Source organism: Apium graveolens, chromosome 9 (assembly GCF_009905375.1).
Source record: "Apium graveolens cultivar Ventura chromosome 9, ASM990537v1, whole genome shotgun sequence".
Taxonomy (NCBI): domain Eukaryota; kingdom Viridiplantae; phylum Streptophyta; class Magnoliopsida; order Apiales; family Apiaceae; genus Apium; species Apium graveolens.
This window is the reverse complement of record NC_133655.1, coordinates 177,788,857-177,803,579: the sequence shown is the minus strand read 5'-3', so window position 1 is coordinate 177,803,579 and position 14,723 is coordinate 177,788,857. Positions and strand designations below refer to the sequence as shown.

Genomic DNA, 14,723 nt, shown 5'->3' with positions numbered 1-14,723 from the left:
ACCCGACGGATGGTGAATTTTGAGTATCGACGGATGAGGCAGGTTGTCTTCCGACGGATAATACAGATTTTGTAAGAACCCTGATTTTTGTAATATTTTAAAACTTCTGTGAATAGTAACTTGAGCTAATTAAGTAATACGTATGGGGATCATCATTAAATGAATAGTGGAATTTTGAGAATCCGAGATCATATTCTTGTTTATCGAGGAAAATAAGTGAATGTAAAAGCCGACGGAATTCGAAGATTCACAATTATACTACGTGTTTTCGTATCCGTAAAGAATGGCGTAGAACCGGGAATACTACGTGAAATAAATAATATATCAAGGTATTTCTATGATCAAGAGAAGGAATGGAATTGGTTATAGGATTATAAGCGATAAAAGAAATCGCTACGAAACAAGTCGTTATACGTGGAAACTATCGGAATGGAACGACGATTGCATTTACGATAAATAAACGAATGAGAAATTAAATCCCATGCAAGTTGGCCATGCATAACCAAGTCCTATCTAGTAGTTAGGAGTGTAACTAGATGATTAGAAGCTAACTAGAATAGTTAGTGGAATAGTGTTGAATAGTGATGGGAGACAAACAAGTACACAAGCCATACTTCTCCCTTTTCTCACTTCACCACACAATCAAACCAACCCATACCTTTGCCAAATTATTGTCAAATCTGCTGCATACATCCCATATATTCATTATACACTCCCACACTTTAGCCACAAAAGAAAACAACCACTTTTCCCTCACTTAAAACTCTCCCATTTTTCATTCCAGCAGTTCGGATTTTCTGAGCAAGGGAGAAAGAAAAATTCATAACTCAAAATATACTCATTCAAATATCATGAAATTTTTACCATAGCTTCTCTATATCATGGGTAAGCTTCGTACCAAATTTCAGCCTCAAATTAATATTTTTCAATTTTATAAAAATGTTTGAATGAGGTGCTGAAAGGTAACTCCGAAATTTTAACTTGTTTCTTGGTTTTGTTTCTTAAGGATCTAGCCCTTCTAAGTGTTTTCTAAGAAAACCAAGCCTCAATAATCCTAGCACTAACCTTCCTAGTATCCAAGAAGGTATAACTTTCAACCCTTTAAGGTTTTATGGTTGGATTTAAGAGTTATGTTTGTTGTAGTGTTAAGATCCAAAGGATTGTGTTTGTTTCAGTTTGTATTGATTATGTTCTTGCTGAAGACTTGAGATGTTGAGTAGTAATCCATGTATGTGGTACTAGATAGAGCATATAAGGTTCATGTGGGTGGATCTTGAGAAGTACTAGTATTTATGATGGTTATAGGTAGTGATTGTGTTAAGATCAAGTAGTAGAAATTGAGTTTGGGCATTCTTGCACTTGATCTGTTTTCTGCAAGACATTCGGCCATGAAAATGGTTAAAATTTGAAAACCACTGGCCATGACTAGATTAGATATTGTTTTATAGTCTCTATAAATGTGTAGATAATCATGAGGAGATTTACGGTTTAGGAGTTATGGTCGTTTTAGTGTAAAACATTTCTGCGATTAGCCAACTGCACTTAAGTCCACTTGCATGGTGATTTTGAAGGACTTAAAATAATTTTGAGATTCTGGAAAAATTATGAAAAATGGATATGACAGTAGAGAAGACAGTCCAAAAACAATCTTGGGAAAATATTAATTTTTCAATTTTATAAAAATATTTTGGTAAAGTGAGCGCAAGCGAGAAACGCATAAAAAACCTAGTTTTGACGAACATTTTCTCACGTTCGAGCTTAAAACTCGAAATGGACTTTCTAAAGCGAACGATCGATTTCAAAACCCGACCATGTTATAAAGTGAGAATATAAGTGTTGAGAATGTGACGATCGGAGATTCGTTATACTTGAGTAGTTGTGAAAGTTGCTTAATAAAAGCGAGACGTTAATCGCGTACTAACTTAGACCGTTGGTTTTTGTTTATAGATCGCCAACCAAACACCAGAGACCATACCACTTCGATTACTCGAGGCAAGTTTTCGAAACCCTATCTCATACTATCCATGCTATATATATACTGTTGTGATATTGATGCCATGATTTACAGTTCAAATATATATATGCTTGTCTATGATATCCATGCATACGAATTATGCGATTGTTTACGAAAACAAATTTCGTTTTACACGAGTATGAGAAGTTGAAACGTATTTCAAATATAATATATGATAATGGGAGTTGAAGATATTTTAATAACGATTTAATTCCGGAGAGAGCCGGACGCGAAAGATTTCTATTTCGATAAACAAAGTACGTTCGCGTAATATATATATCAAGCGAACGATTGAGATTTTGACTTAAACTTCGAGAAATATTGGTTTATTCATTTAAGGGACACCCTTACTTGATTGATTATTTTATAAAGCGATATTTAAGGGATTATTAAATATCCAGAAAGTATTTAAAAATATACTGAATAGTTTATAAATAATTTCACGTTATTTAATAAAGATTTAACTATTCAAAGAGCAATTATAGGATACCAAATCATGTTTTGATTATTTGATTAAGGTGTCTCCATTCGTTGGACCTTATTCACAAAATATTTTGTATTTAAGGTTTTTATTAATTCATTGAACCTTAATTAGAAATACTTTGTACTTAAGATTTTATCAATTCATTAAATCCCTCTTATATAATTATGAGACCTTAGATATTTAATATCTTCGGACTTCTAAAAACTTATTTAAAAATAGACATAATTCCCAAAGGTACTTTCTAAATTATTCAAAACTCTTGAAAGAGATTAATCATTTGAAACGTATCAAAACCTTAGGGAACTTAGTCTAGAAGCATAAGAGTTTTGCTTCCTCGTTCAATAAAGAACAAGTGAGTAATATATGTGTCACCCTACTACAAATAGGGATTTGAAAATGATTTTAAATTCAAAACTCCGACAACGCCCAAAAATCAATTGAGTTAAAAGTGATGAATAAATCATCTTATTTAGAGGTCAACTTTTAACGACCTATTCCTTCGAAAAAGGATTTTGAGCGAAAGATATAATTGTTTTGGGACTGGAATGTGGCATGCTCGGCACGGAGTGGTGTCGGGCAGTGACCAAGCGCGGAGTGGCGCATTATGCAAGCGTGGAGTGGCGCATTGTACGGTTATATGGTCTATGTGACCATTGACTTTCGGACTTGCACGACAATGGGAAACCACCGTGTAGTGTCTTGATGAGCCCAAAGGTGGCTAGGTTTGTATTCCTTCTACTAGTAGAGAAAATTTCGTATTCGGCTGATCACCGATACGTGGTTTATTCCAGTATAGTCCCTTTCTTCCATTTTGGAAAAACTGTTGTGAAATATACAACAGAGAGCCGATAAGGCTGAGTTTTAAACAAGGATATTGATGAATATATATCAAATCCATTTGAGAAATCTGCCGATAAGGCTGAGTTTAAATAAGGATGTTGATGATTATATATCAAATCCATTTGTGAAATCTGCCGATAAGGCTGAGTTTTAAATTGGGATGTTGACGAATATATATCACACCCATATGAGAATCTTGGTTCGAGTAACATCTTGAGATTTTGAAATAAAATGAGTACGAGTATAAAATGATTTTGAGAAAGAGATGAATACAAGTATTCATTGGATATACTATTGTAGTTGATTTTGAGAATATTATAAATTTGATAAGCATATAAACTTTCAGAACGCTTTGGAGATACAAAGTATAATTATTGGTTTTATTTATCCTTACATACTTAAATATGGGGATATATACCTTGCTGAGCTTTAATGCTCACCCTTGCTTTTATATATCATATCACAACAGACTACCAGCATGGATCAGACCAGGACTGCTGTCCTTAGGCGGGTAAGGAACGCTCGTGAGTTCCGTAGGCTTTTTGTGCGCCAGCCCCCTCAGGTAGATAAGTGGAAATGATTTATTTGATAATGTTTCCAAGCATATAACCTGTGTGTATGTGAGTTTGAATAAAAGGTCGAGTAATATTATGAAAAGAGAATTATTTATTTAATAAGTGATCATAACGACCCGAATTCACGACCTTGGATTTGGGGGTGTTACATAAATGGTATCAGAGCCAAAGGTTATAAGTCTTGGAAACAGTAAAAGTAAAATGGGTAGATTGAGGATCTAAAAGTTAACAAGAACTCTCATCGAGTTCGTAGTCGGATTACTATGGAGTAGTCGCGACGGTAGTACCCAAGGGGACCTTAGCCTTAAGAGTTGAGGCATTGGTTGAGTTATTAACAGTCGATTGAAAAGCCAACATTAAGGGAAGAGAATGAGTTGTAGCACTCAGAGAAAAGATTTCTAAGAGTTATATGCGAAAGAGAGTCTATTGGTTAAGCCGATAGAGTTTGTTGATGGACTACCAGGAGTTATGTTGAAGTGTTTATGTGAAGTGTTATACGGAAATTGATGGAATCGTTTAAGATCGACAGAATGAGGAAAGGAGAAAATTGTACATGATTCTTTTATAATGTTGATATCGAAATGGAGCTAAGTCTCCGGAGAAAGTGGGATGAAGACGATACCCCAATACCATGGGTTGATTGGAAAACCCGAGTCTTGCCACTCATAGCTCTTTATAGAGTGTCCTTGAGGAGACATATTAGGAAAGAATCAAGATGCTTAATTCTTTTACTATTAAGGTTATTACGTTACCTGAATTGGTTGAAAGTATTGTTCCGATAATAAGGGTTCAATACATGACGAACATCGATTCTACCAAGAAGGGTATTCGCTATACCATTGAGGAATTTATGTCCTATAAGGAAGATTTTAGCGTGTCCCAAGATGAGAATGCTATGCGATAATACGAAATCATTTCATCCGTTAAGCCATTATGGTTCGGCACGGAAAGCGAGAATCGACAGAATAATTTTTGAAAAGTTTCATGCTCCTGCAATCAACGCAGCAAGCTCCGAACTACTAGAGGGGAAGACCAATAAGTCTGGCGCAGAATTCCAAGAGTGGGATGTCACTAGGAGCTACGTGTATATTCTCGACAGGATGTCGTCTTTTGTTAACGCATCAAATCAGGTGCGTGGGCACAACGTTGCGAGTAACTAAAGAGGAATGAAGAATATATTTGTGACAAAGCGAGTTATTAAGCGACTTTAACATAATGAGTAGAGACGTGAATAATGTTATATTGGTGATCTTTTATATTAGCATCAAGATGCCACCCCGACATATTTGGAAACTAGAGCAAACCCTGCTGAATTGGTAAACCAAAATAACCAAGAACACGAGGAAGTCGAATATAATGAATTCGGCTTAGAGTATTACAATGAAGAAGAAACTATGGATACTAACGAGGGGGAAGGCCAGAGAGGAAACCCCATGGACCAAATTATGAATCTTCTTCGAGAGAATTTAAATTGTCACCCTCAACCCAGGTGGATCATATTCCAGTTACTAATGTCTTTAAGGCCTTTAAGTGGTTAAAACCCCCAGAAATTTCAAGGGACTGCTAACCTATTAAGGCTAGAGCTTGGCTGAAAGAAATGGAAAAAAGCTTTGAGATAGTGCCCATAGAAGAGACGCAAAAGACTGTGTTCACCAATTATATGTTAAAAGGAGAAGCAAATTATTAGTGGGAACCTAAAGGAACCCTGGAGACTGATGTGATTATCACATGGGGAAAAGTATTTTCCAGGTTTATGGAGGCTCAGATGGAGTTGAAGTTTCTAGAGATTAAGTAAGATAAGATGTCAGTGGCTGTGTACAAAGCCAAATTTATTGAACTGTCGAGATTCGTGCCGGAGTTTGTGAACACGAAAGAGAAAAAGGCGAGGAGATTTCAGCAAGGGCTGAAACAATGGATTCAGGACTGAGTGTCATTACTTTAGATAACAGACTATGTGCAAAAAGGCCTCGATTGTAGAGGCAGAGAGTGAGCAAAGTCAAAAAGAGGAAGAGAGCAAGAAGAGGAGTTCGGAAGCCAAGGCGGCAGAGCGATAAACAGAAGTTTCCGATTAGGACTGAGAGGGGAGTGGTGTCCCAACCCGCAGTGGGTACCAGGTTCGCCACTACCGTAGCTGGCGGAAATAGCTTTAGCGAACCGGTAAGCAAGAGTATCGCCCAGGGAGGTGGTCAATATAAGACTACGTTTCATAACCAGTTTCGGTCACCCCTACCAGATCATAAGTCATGTGGGGAGAAACATCCCGGGGTATGTAATTGGGAAAATAGCTACTGAGGTGCTTTAATTGCAACCAACTAGGACATTATTCTAGCAACTGACCCAACCCAGCTAGGGCGTGATAGCAGGTAACCTTTTACTCAATTTGGTTACTACAAATATTCTGTTTAATTCTGAAGCAACTAAGTATTTTATATTGCGAGATTTTTGGCCAAGTTAAAACTTAATGTGATTCCAACGCGAGAATTATTGCGAATAGAAATAGTGAATCGAGAGGTTGTTCCAATTAATGAGATTCATCTAATCTGCAAGTGGGAACTAGGAGGGAAGGACTTTAAGTTGGACTTAATTCCTTTCAGGCTGAGAGAATTTGGTGTGGTCTTAAAAATGGATTGGTTGTCGAGCAATGGTGCTCAGATTGATTATAAAGGAAAGAAAGTTAAAATCTGAATGCCTAACGGCAAGAAAATTGTGATTAAGGGTCAGCGTCAGACCCAGAAATTTTTTAATATTGCTCAAGCAAAGCAATTATTAAGGAAAGATAGCAAAGCGTATTTAGCATACGTGGCGGGTACCAAGAGAGAAGCCCTGATGTATGTGACATACCAGTTGTTCACGAGTTTGAGGATGTGTTTTCCAAAGACCTTTCAGGATTATCACCTGACCGAGAGATAGAGTTCGCTATCGAATTAGCATCAGGAACGACATCAGTTTCAAAAAGCCCCATATAGGCTAGCCCCGGTTGAAATGAAAGAATTGACTTCACAGTTGCAAGAACTGTTGAATAAAGGAATGATGAGACCTAATGTGTCACCATGAGGCACACCAATGTTGTTTGTCAAAAAGAAGGACGGTAGTACGCGATTGTGCACATAGTATAGGGAACTGAATAAGCTGACTATTAAGAACAGATACCCTCTCTCTAGAATTGACGATTCGTTTGACTAACTTGAAGGAGTGGTACACTTTTTGAAAATCGATCTAAGAATGGGATATCACCAACTAAAGATTAAAACAGGGGACAAATACCGTATTTCGCACGAGGTATGGACATTATGAGTTCTTGGTGACGTCGTTCGGGCTAAAGAATGCCCCAGTAGCTTTCATGGACTTTGTGAATCGAGTGTTTAAAAAGTATTTGGACGTGTGCGTCATTATTTTTTTATTGATAATATTTTAGTCTATTCTAAAACGGAAGAAGAACATGCGGAATATCTGAGGATAGTGGTAGAAGCATTGAGAAGAGAAAAGTTGTTTGCCAAATTCTCAAGGTACAAATTCTGGCAAAATGAAGTTCAGATCTTAGGACAATTGATGAGCAGTGAAGGAGTGTTAGTTGACCCTACCAATGTTGAGGCAGTATTCCAATGAGAAAGAATAACCACACCTACGGAAGTAGGAACTTTTTGGGAATTAACCAGTTTTATGAGAGGTTCGTACGGGATTTTGCTAAGATATCAGGACCTTTGATTAGGCCTACTTGCAAAACGGAAAAGGTTGTGTGGAATGAAAAATGTGAGGAAAGTTTTCAGGAATTGAAAAGAAGTTTGGTATCAGCCCTCGTGCTGGCATTGCCCGATGGAAAGAGTGATTTTGTGATCTATAGTGATGCGTCACATAAAGGATTATGATGCATTCTCATGTGGCATGGGAAAATGGTTGCTTATGCCTCACGGCAGCTGAAGGAATATGAAGTAAGATACCCTACTCATGAATTAGAATTAGCAGTAATAGTTTTGCTTTGAAAAATTGGAGACAATATCCATACAGAGAAAATTGTGAGATCTACACTGACCATAAGAGCCTTAAGTATATATTTACTCAGAAAGAACTCAACAGGAGACAGAGGAGATGGTTAGAGTTAATGAAAGACTATGTCGGTGAGATTTTATATCACTCAGGGAAGGCCAATGTGGTGGCCGATGCCCTTAGTAGTAAAGAGAGACTCAAGATGTTGACAACGCCGGAGGAACTAGTGAGAGAACTCGAGGAGATGGAGATAGAGGTGAAGTCACTGGTAAAGGGACTGATGGACTAATTGAGATCAAATTAGAACTGGAATTGTTAGAAAAGATGGGACATTATCAGGAAGAGAAGACGAATGAAGAGCGAGAATCTTTGACTGAGAAGAAGTCAAATATGAGAAAGATGAGAAGGGAATTATGAGGTATGCGAACCGGATTTGGATTCCGAATGTTCGAGAATTAAAAGATGAAATTTTACGCGAAGGACATAATTCTAGATATTCAATTCATCCTGGAGGTACCAAGATGTACCGAGATCCAAAGAAATATTATTGATGACCCAACATGAAAAGAGACGTGGCCAATTGGGTCAGTACGTGTTTGACCTGTTAAAGAGTGAAGGTGGAACATCAGCAACCGAGGGGACTCCTACAACCCTTAGGAATTCCGATATGAAAGTGGGAACAAATAGCCATGGATTCTGTGGTAGGATTTCCCCGAGCTAAGGCTAACCGTGATGCAATATGAGTAATTATATATCGACTGACCAAGTCAGCATACTTTCTTCCAATCAAGAAAACCTACATGGTGGATAGATTAGCAGAGCTATACATCAAGGAAATTGTGATAAGACATGGAGTCTCTGTAGCTATCGTATCTGACAGAGATCCCCGATTCAACTCCAGATTTTTTTGAGGAGCTTTCAGGAATGCTTATGAACCAAACTAAATGTGAGTATTGCATACCATCCCCAAACCGATGGACAAAGTGAGTGAATCATTCAGACATTGGAGTACATGTTGAGAAATTTTGTAATTGATTTTTAAGGTTATTGAGATGAACACCTATCTTTGATAGAGTTTGCCTACAATCATAGTTATCATGCGAGTATAGAAATGCCCCCACATGAGGCGCTGTATGGTCGGAGGTGCCATTCACCCTTGTACTGGGATGAAGTTGGTGAAAGAAAGTTACTAGGTCCCGACTTGGTGTAAAGAACGAGGGACATAGTTGAGTTGATCAGAGGATGCTTAGCGGCAGCCCAAGACCGACAACGTAAATATGCCGACTTAGCACGAAAAGACAGAGAGTATGAAGTGGGTGACCAGGTATTTTTGAAAGTGTCACCATGGGAAGGACTGATGAGATTTGGAAAGAAAGGGAAGTTGAGTTCCCGATATATGGGTCTTTTGAGATTTTGTGACAAATAGAACCGTGGCATACGAATTGGCTTTACCTCTAAACCTTGAACGGGTTCATAGTGTTTTTCATGTGCCAATGTTGAGAAAGTATAATGCGGATACCAAGAATATAGTGAAACATGAGTAAGTACTTGATCTATCCTATATTGAGCAACCGGTTGAAATCATTGGTTGAAAAGAGCAAGTACTCAGGGACAAGAGTGTCAAGCTATTCAGATTCTTATTGAGACATCCCAAGGTCGAGGAGTCGACTTGGGAATTAGAGAGCCACCTGCGAGAAAGGTACCCCCATCTATTTGTGAGTTGATTCCGGGACGGAATCCTTTTAAGGGGGGAGACTGTAAGAACCCTGATTTTTGTAATATTTTAAAACTTCTGTGAATAGTAACTTGAGCTAATTAAGTAATACGTATGGGGATCATCATTAAATGAATAGTGGAATTTTGAGAATCCGAGATCATATTCTTGTTTATCGAGGAAAATAAGTGAATGTAAAAGCCGACGGAATTCGAAGATTCACAATTATACTACGTGTTTTCGTATCCGTAAAGAATGGCGTAGAACCGGGAATATTACGTGAAATAAATAATATATCAAGGTATTTCTATGATCAAGAGAAGGAATGGAATTGGTTATAGGATTATAAGCGATAAAAGAAATCGCTACGAAACAAGTCGTTATACGTGGAAACTATCGGAATGGAACGACGATTGCATTTACGATAAATAAACGAATGAGAAATTAAATCCCATGCAAGTTGGCCATGCATAACCAATTCCTATCTAGTAGTTAGGAGTGTAACTAGATGATTAGAAGCTAACTAGAATAGTTAGTGGAATAGTGTTGAATAGTGATGGGAGACAAACAAGTACACAAGCCATACTTCTCCCTTTTCTCACTTCACCACACAATCAAACCAACCCATACCTTTGCCAAATTATTGTCAAATCTGCTGCATACATCCCATATATTCATTATACACTCCCACACTTTAGCCACAAAAGAAAACAACCACTTTTCCCTCACTTAAAACTCTCCCATTTTTCATTCCAGCAGTTCGGATTTTCTGAGCAAGGGAGAAAGAAAAATTCATAACTCAAAATATACTCATTCAAATATCATGAAATTTTTACCATAGCTTCTCTATATCATGGGTAAGCTTCGTACCAAATTTCAGCCTCAAATTAATATTTTTCAATTTTATAAAAATGTTTGAATGAGGTGCTGAAAGGTAACTCTGAAATTTTAACTTGTTTCTTGGTTTTGTTTCTTAAGGATCTAGCCCTTCTAAGTGTTTTCTAAGAAAACCAAGCCTCAATAATCCTAGCACTAACCTTCCTAGTATCCAAGAAGGTATAACTTTCAACCCTTTAAGGTTTTATGGTTGGATTTAAGAGTTATGTTTGTTGTAGTGTTAAGATCCAAAGGATTGTGTTTGTTTGAGTTTGTATTGATTATGTTCTTGCTAAAGACTTGAGATGTTGAGTTGTAATCCATGTATGTGATACTAGATAGAGCATATAAGGTTCATGTGGGTGGATCTTGAGAAGTACTTGTATTTATGATGGTTATAGGTAGTGATTGTGTTAAGATCAAGTAGCAGAAATTGAGTTTGGGCATTCTTGCACTTGATCTGTTTTCTGAAAGACATTCGGCCATGAAAATGGTTAAAATTTGAAAACCACTGGCCATGACTAGATAGATATTGTTTTATAGTCTCTATACATGTGTAGATCATCATGAGAAGATTTACGGTTTAGGAGTTATGGTCGTTTTAGTGTAAAACATTTCTGCGATTAGCCAACTGCACTTAAGTCCACTTGCATGGTGATTTTGAAGGACTTAAAATAATTTTGAGATTCTGGAAAAATTATGAAAAATGGATATGACAGTAGAGAAGACTTTCCAAAAAGAATCTTGGGAAAATATTAATTTTTCGATTTTATAAAAATATTTTGGTAAAGCGAGCGCAAGCGAGAAACGCATAAAAAACCTAGTTTTGACGAACATTTTCTCACGTTCGAGCTTAAAACTCGAAATGGACTTTCTAAAGCGAACGATCGATTTCAAAACCCGACCATGTTATAAAGTGAGAATATAAGTATTGAGAATGTGACGATCGGAGATTCGTTATACTTGAGTAGTTGCGAAAGTTGCTTAATAAAAGCGAGACGTTAATCGCGTACTAACTTAGACCGTTGGTTTTTGTTTATAGATCGCCAACCAAACACCAGAGACCATACCACTTCGATTACTCGAGGCAAGTTTTCGAAACCCTATCTCATACTATCCATGCTATATATATACTGTTGTGATATTGATGCCATGATTTACAGTTCAAATATATATATGCTTGTCTATGATATCCATGCATACGAATTATGCGATTGTTTACGAAAACAAATTTCGTTTTACACGAGTATGAGAAGTTGAAACGTATTTCAAATATAATATATGATAATGGGAGTTGAAGATATTCTAATAACGATTTAATTCCGGAGAGAGCCGGACGCGAAAGATTTCTATTTCGATAAACAAAGTACGTTCGCGTAATATATATATCAAGCGAACGATTGAGATTTTGACTTAAACTTCGAGAAATATTGGTTTATTCATTTAAGGGACACCCTTACTTGATTGATTATTTTATAAAGCGATATTTAAGGGATTATTAAATATCCAGAAAGTATTTAAAAATATACTGAATAGTTTATAAATAATTTCACGTTATTTAATAAAGATTTAACTATTCAAAGAGCAATTATAGGATACCAAATCATGTTTTGATTATTTGATTAAGGTGTCTCCATTCGTTGGACCTTATTCACAAAATATTTTATATTTAAGGTTTTTATTAATTCATTGAACCTTAATTAGAAATACTTTGTACTTAAGATTTTATCAATTCATTAAATCCCTCTTATATAATTATGAGACCTTAGATATTTAATATCTTCGGACTTCTAAAAACTTATTTAAAAATAGACATAATTCCCAAAGGTACTTTCTAAATTATTCAAAACTCTTGAAAGAGATTAATCATTTGAAACGTATCAAAACCTTAGGGAACTTAGTCTAGAAGCATAAGAGTTTTGCTTCCTCGTTCAATAAAGAACAAGTGAGTAATATATGTGTCACCCTACTACAAATAGGGATTTGAAAATGATTTTAAATTCAAAACTCCGACAACGCCCAAAGATCAATTGAGTTAAAAGTGATGAATAAATCATCTTATTTAGAGGTCAACTTTTAACGACCTATTCCTTCGAAAAAGGATTTTGAGCAAAAGATATAATTGTTTTGGGACTGGAATGTGGCATGCCCGGCACGGAGTGGTGTCGGGCAGTGACCAAGCGCGGAGTGGCGCATTATGCAAGCGTGGAGTGGCGCATTGTACGGTTATATGGTCTATGTGACCATTGACTTTCGGACTTGTACGACAATGGGAAACCACCGTGTAGTGTCTTGATGAGCCCAAAGGTGGCTAGGTTTGTATTCCTTCTACTAGTAGAGAAAATTTCGTATTCGGCTGATCACCGATACGTGGTTTATTCCAGTATAGTCCCTTTCTTCCATTTTGGAAAAACTGTTGTGAAATATACAACAGAGAGCCGATAAGGCTGAGTTTTAAACAAGGATATTGATGAATATATATCAAATCCATTTGAGAAATCTGCCGATAAGGCTGAGTTTAAATAAGGATGTTGATGATTATATATCAAATCCATTTGTGAAATCTGCCGATAAGGCTGAGTTTTAAATTGGGATGTTGACGAATATATATCACACCCATATGAGAATCTTGGTTCGAGTAACATCTTGAGATTTTGAAATAAAATGAATACGAGTATAAAATGATTTTGAGAAAGAGATGAATACAAGTATTCATTGGATATACTATTGTAGTTGATTTTGAGAATATTATAAATTTGATAAGCATATAAACTTTCAGAACGCTTTGGAGATACAAAGTATAATTATTGGTTTTATTTATCCTTACATACTTAAATATGGGGATATATACCTTGCTGAGCTTTAATGCTCACCCTTGCTTTTATATATCATATCACAACAGACTACCAGCATGGATCAGACCAGGACTGCTGTCCTTAGGCGGGTAAGGAACGCTCGTGAGTTCCGTAGGCTTTTTGTGCGCCAGCCCCGTCAGGTAGATAAGTGGAAATGATTTATTTGATAATGTTTCCAAGCATATAACCTGTGTGTATGTGAGTTTGAATAAAAGGTCGAGTAATATTGTGAAAAGAGAATTATTTAATTAATAAGTGATCATAACGACCCGAATTCACGACCTTGGATTTGGGGGTGTTACAAATTTCCTTCCGACGGATGAAGTATTATGTAACTTGACGGATGTTGAGTTTTGTCCTTCATTTGTAGTAGATTTGTCTACATTATCCTTAGACACTTTTTCTTGATCACTCTCATCATCACTTTCATCACTGACCATCTCAACATTGTCGAATTTGAGGCTCTCATGGTAATCTCCATCTTTTAGTCCTTCAATCTTTTTATCATCAAACACATGTATAGATTCAACAACAATGTTGGTTCTTAGATTGTACGTTTATTCGTATTCAAGGAGTCAATCTAGCGTTCCACGATCCCGACCAGCAACTTGCTTGCTCTATATGCTTTACCAACAGCATATCCAACAAAAATTCCTTCATCTGCTTTAGCATCAAACTTCCCATTTTGATCAGTTTGATTTCTCAGAATATAGCATTTACAGCCAAAGACATGAAGAAAGTTCAGAGTTGGCTTCTTGTTTTTGAACTATTGATAAGGTGTATTGCATTTTGCTTGATTAATCAGAGAGATGTTCTGAGTGTAGCATGCAGTGTTGACAGCTTCAGCCCAGAAATATGTTGGTAATTTTGATTCTTCAAGCATTGTCCTTGCAGCTTCAATAAGAGATCTATTCTTTCTTTCCACTACTCCATTCTGTTGTGGAGTCATTGCTGCTGAAAACTCATGCAAGATCCCATTTTCCTCACAGAATGCTCTCATGACATAGTTCTTGAACTCAGTTCCATTGTCACTCCTGATTCTTCTAACTTTGAAATCAGGATGATTGTTAACTTGCCTTATGTGATTGATGATGATTTCACTAGCTTCATCTTTGGACTTTAGGAAATAGGTCCAAGAGAACTTTGAGAAATTATCTACAATTACTAGGCAAAATCTTTTCTTTGAGATTGACAATACATTGACTGGTCCAAACAAATCCATGTGAAACAGTTGCAGATGTTCTTCAATTGCTGAATCAAGTTTCTTCCTGAAAGATGCTTTAATTTGCTTCCCTTTTTGGTAGGCATCACACAGTCCATCCTTTGTAAACTCCACCAGAGGAATGCCTCTAACCAGCTCTTTCTTTATCAGCTTATTCAT

At 36.6% G+C, this 14,723-nt stretch overlaps 2 long non-coding RNA genes across 2 annotated transcripts; both read left to right on the top strand.

The window, feature by feature from the left end:
- Nucleotides 1-765: 765 nt before the first annotated feature.
- LOC141682592 (uncharacterized) lies at nt 766-3,891 on the top strand. The gene is made up of 4 exons (XR_012559847.1): nt 766-885; nt 1,007-1,084; nt 1,948-1,992; nt 3,808-3,891. It is a non-coding gene; the product is annotated as an uncharacterized LOC141682592 (long non-coding RNA).
- Nucleotides 3,892-10,335: 6,444 nt separating this feature from the next.
- LOC141682842 (uncharacterized) lies at nt 10,336-13,577 on the top strand. The gene is made up of 4 exons (XR_012559969.1): nt 10,336-10,468; nt 10,590-10,667; nt 11,530-11,574; nt 13,390-13,577. It is a non-coding gene; the product is annotated as an uncharacterized LOC141682842 (long non-coding RNA).
- The last annotated feature ends 1,146 nt before the right edge of the window (nt 13,578-14,723 follow it).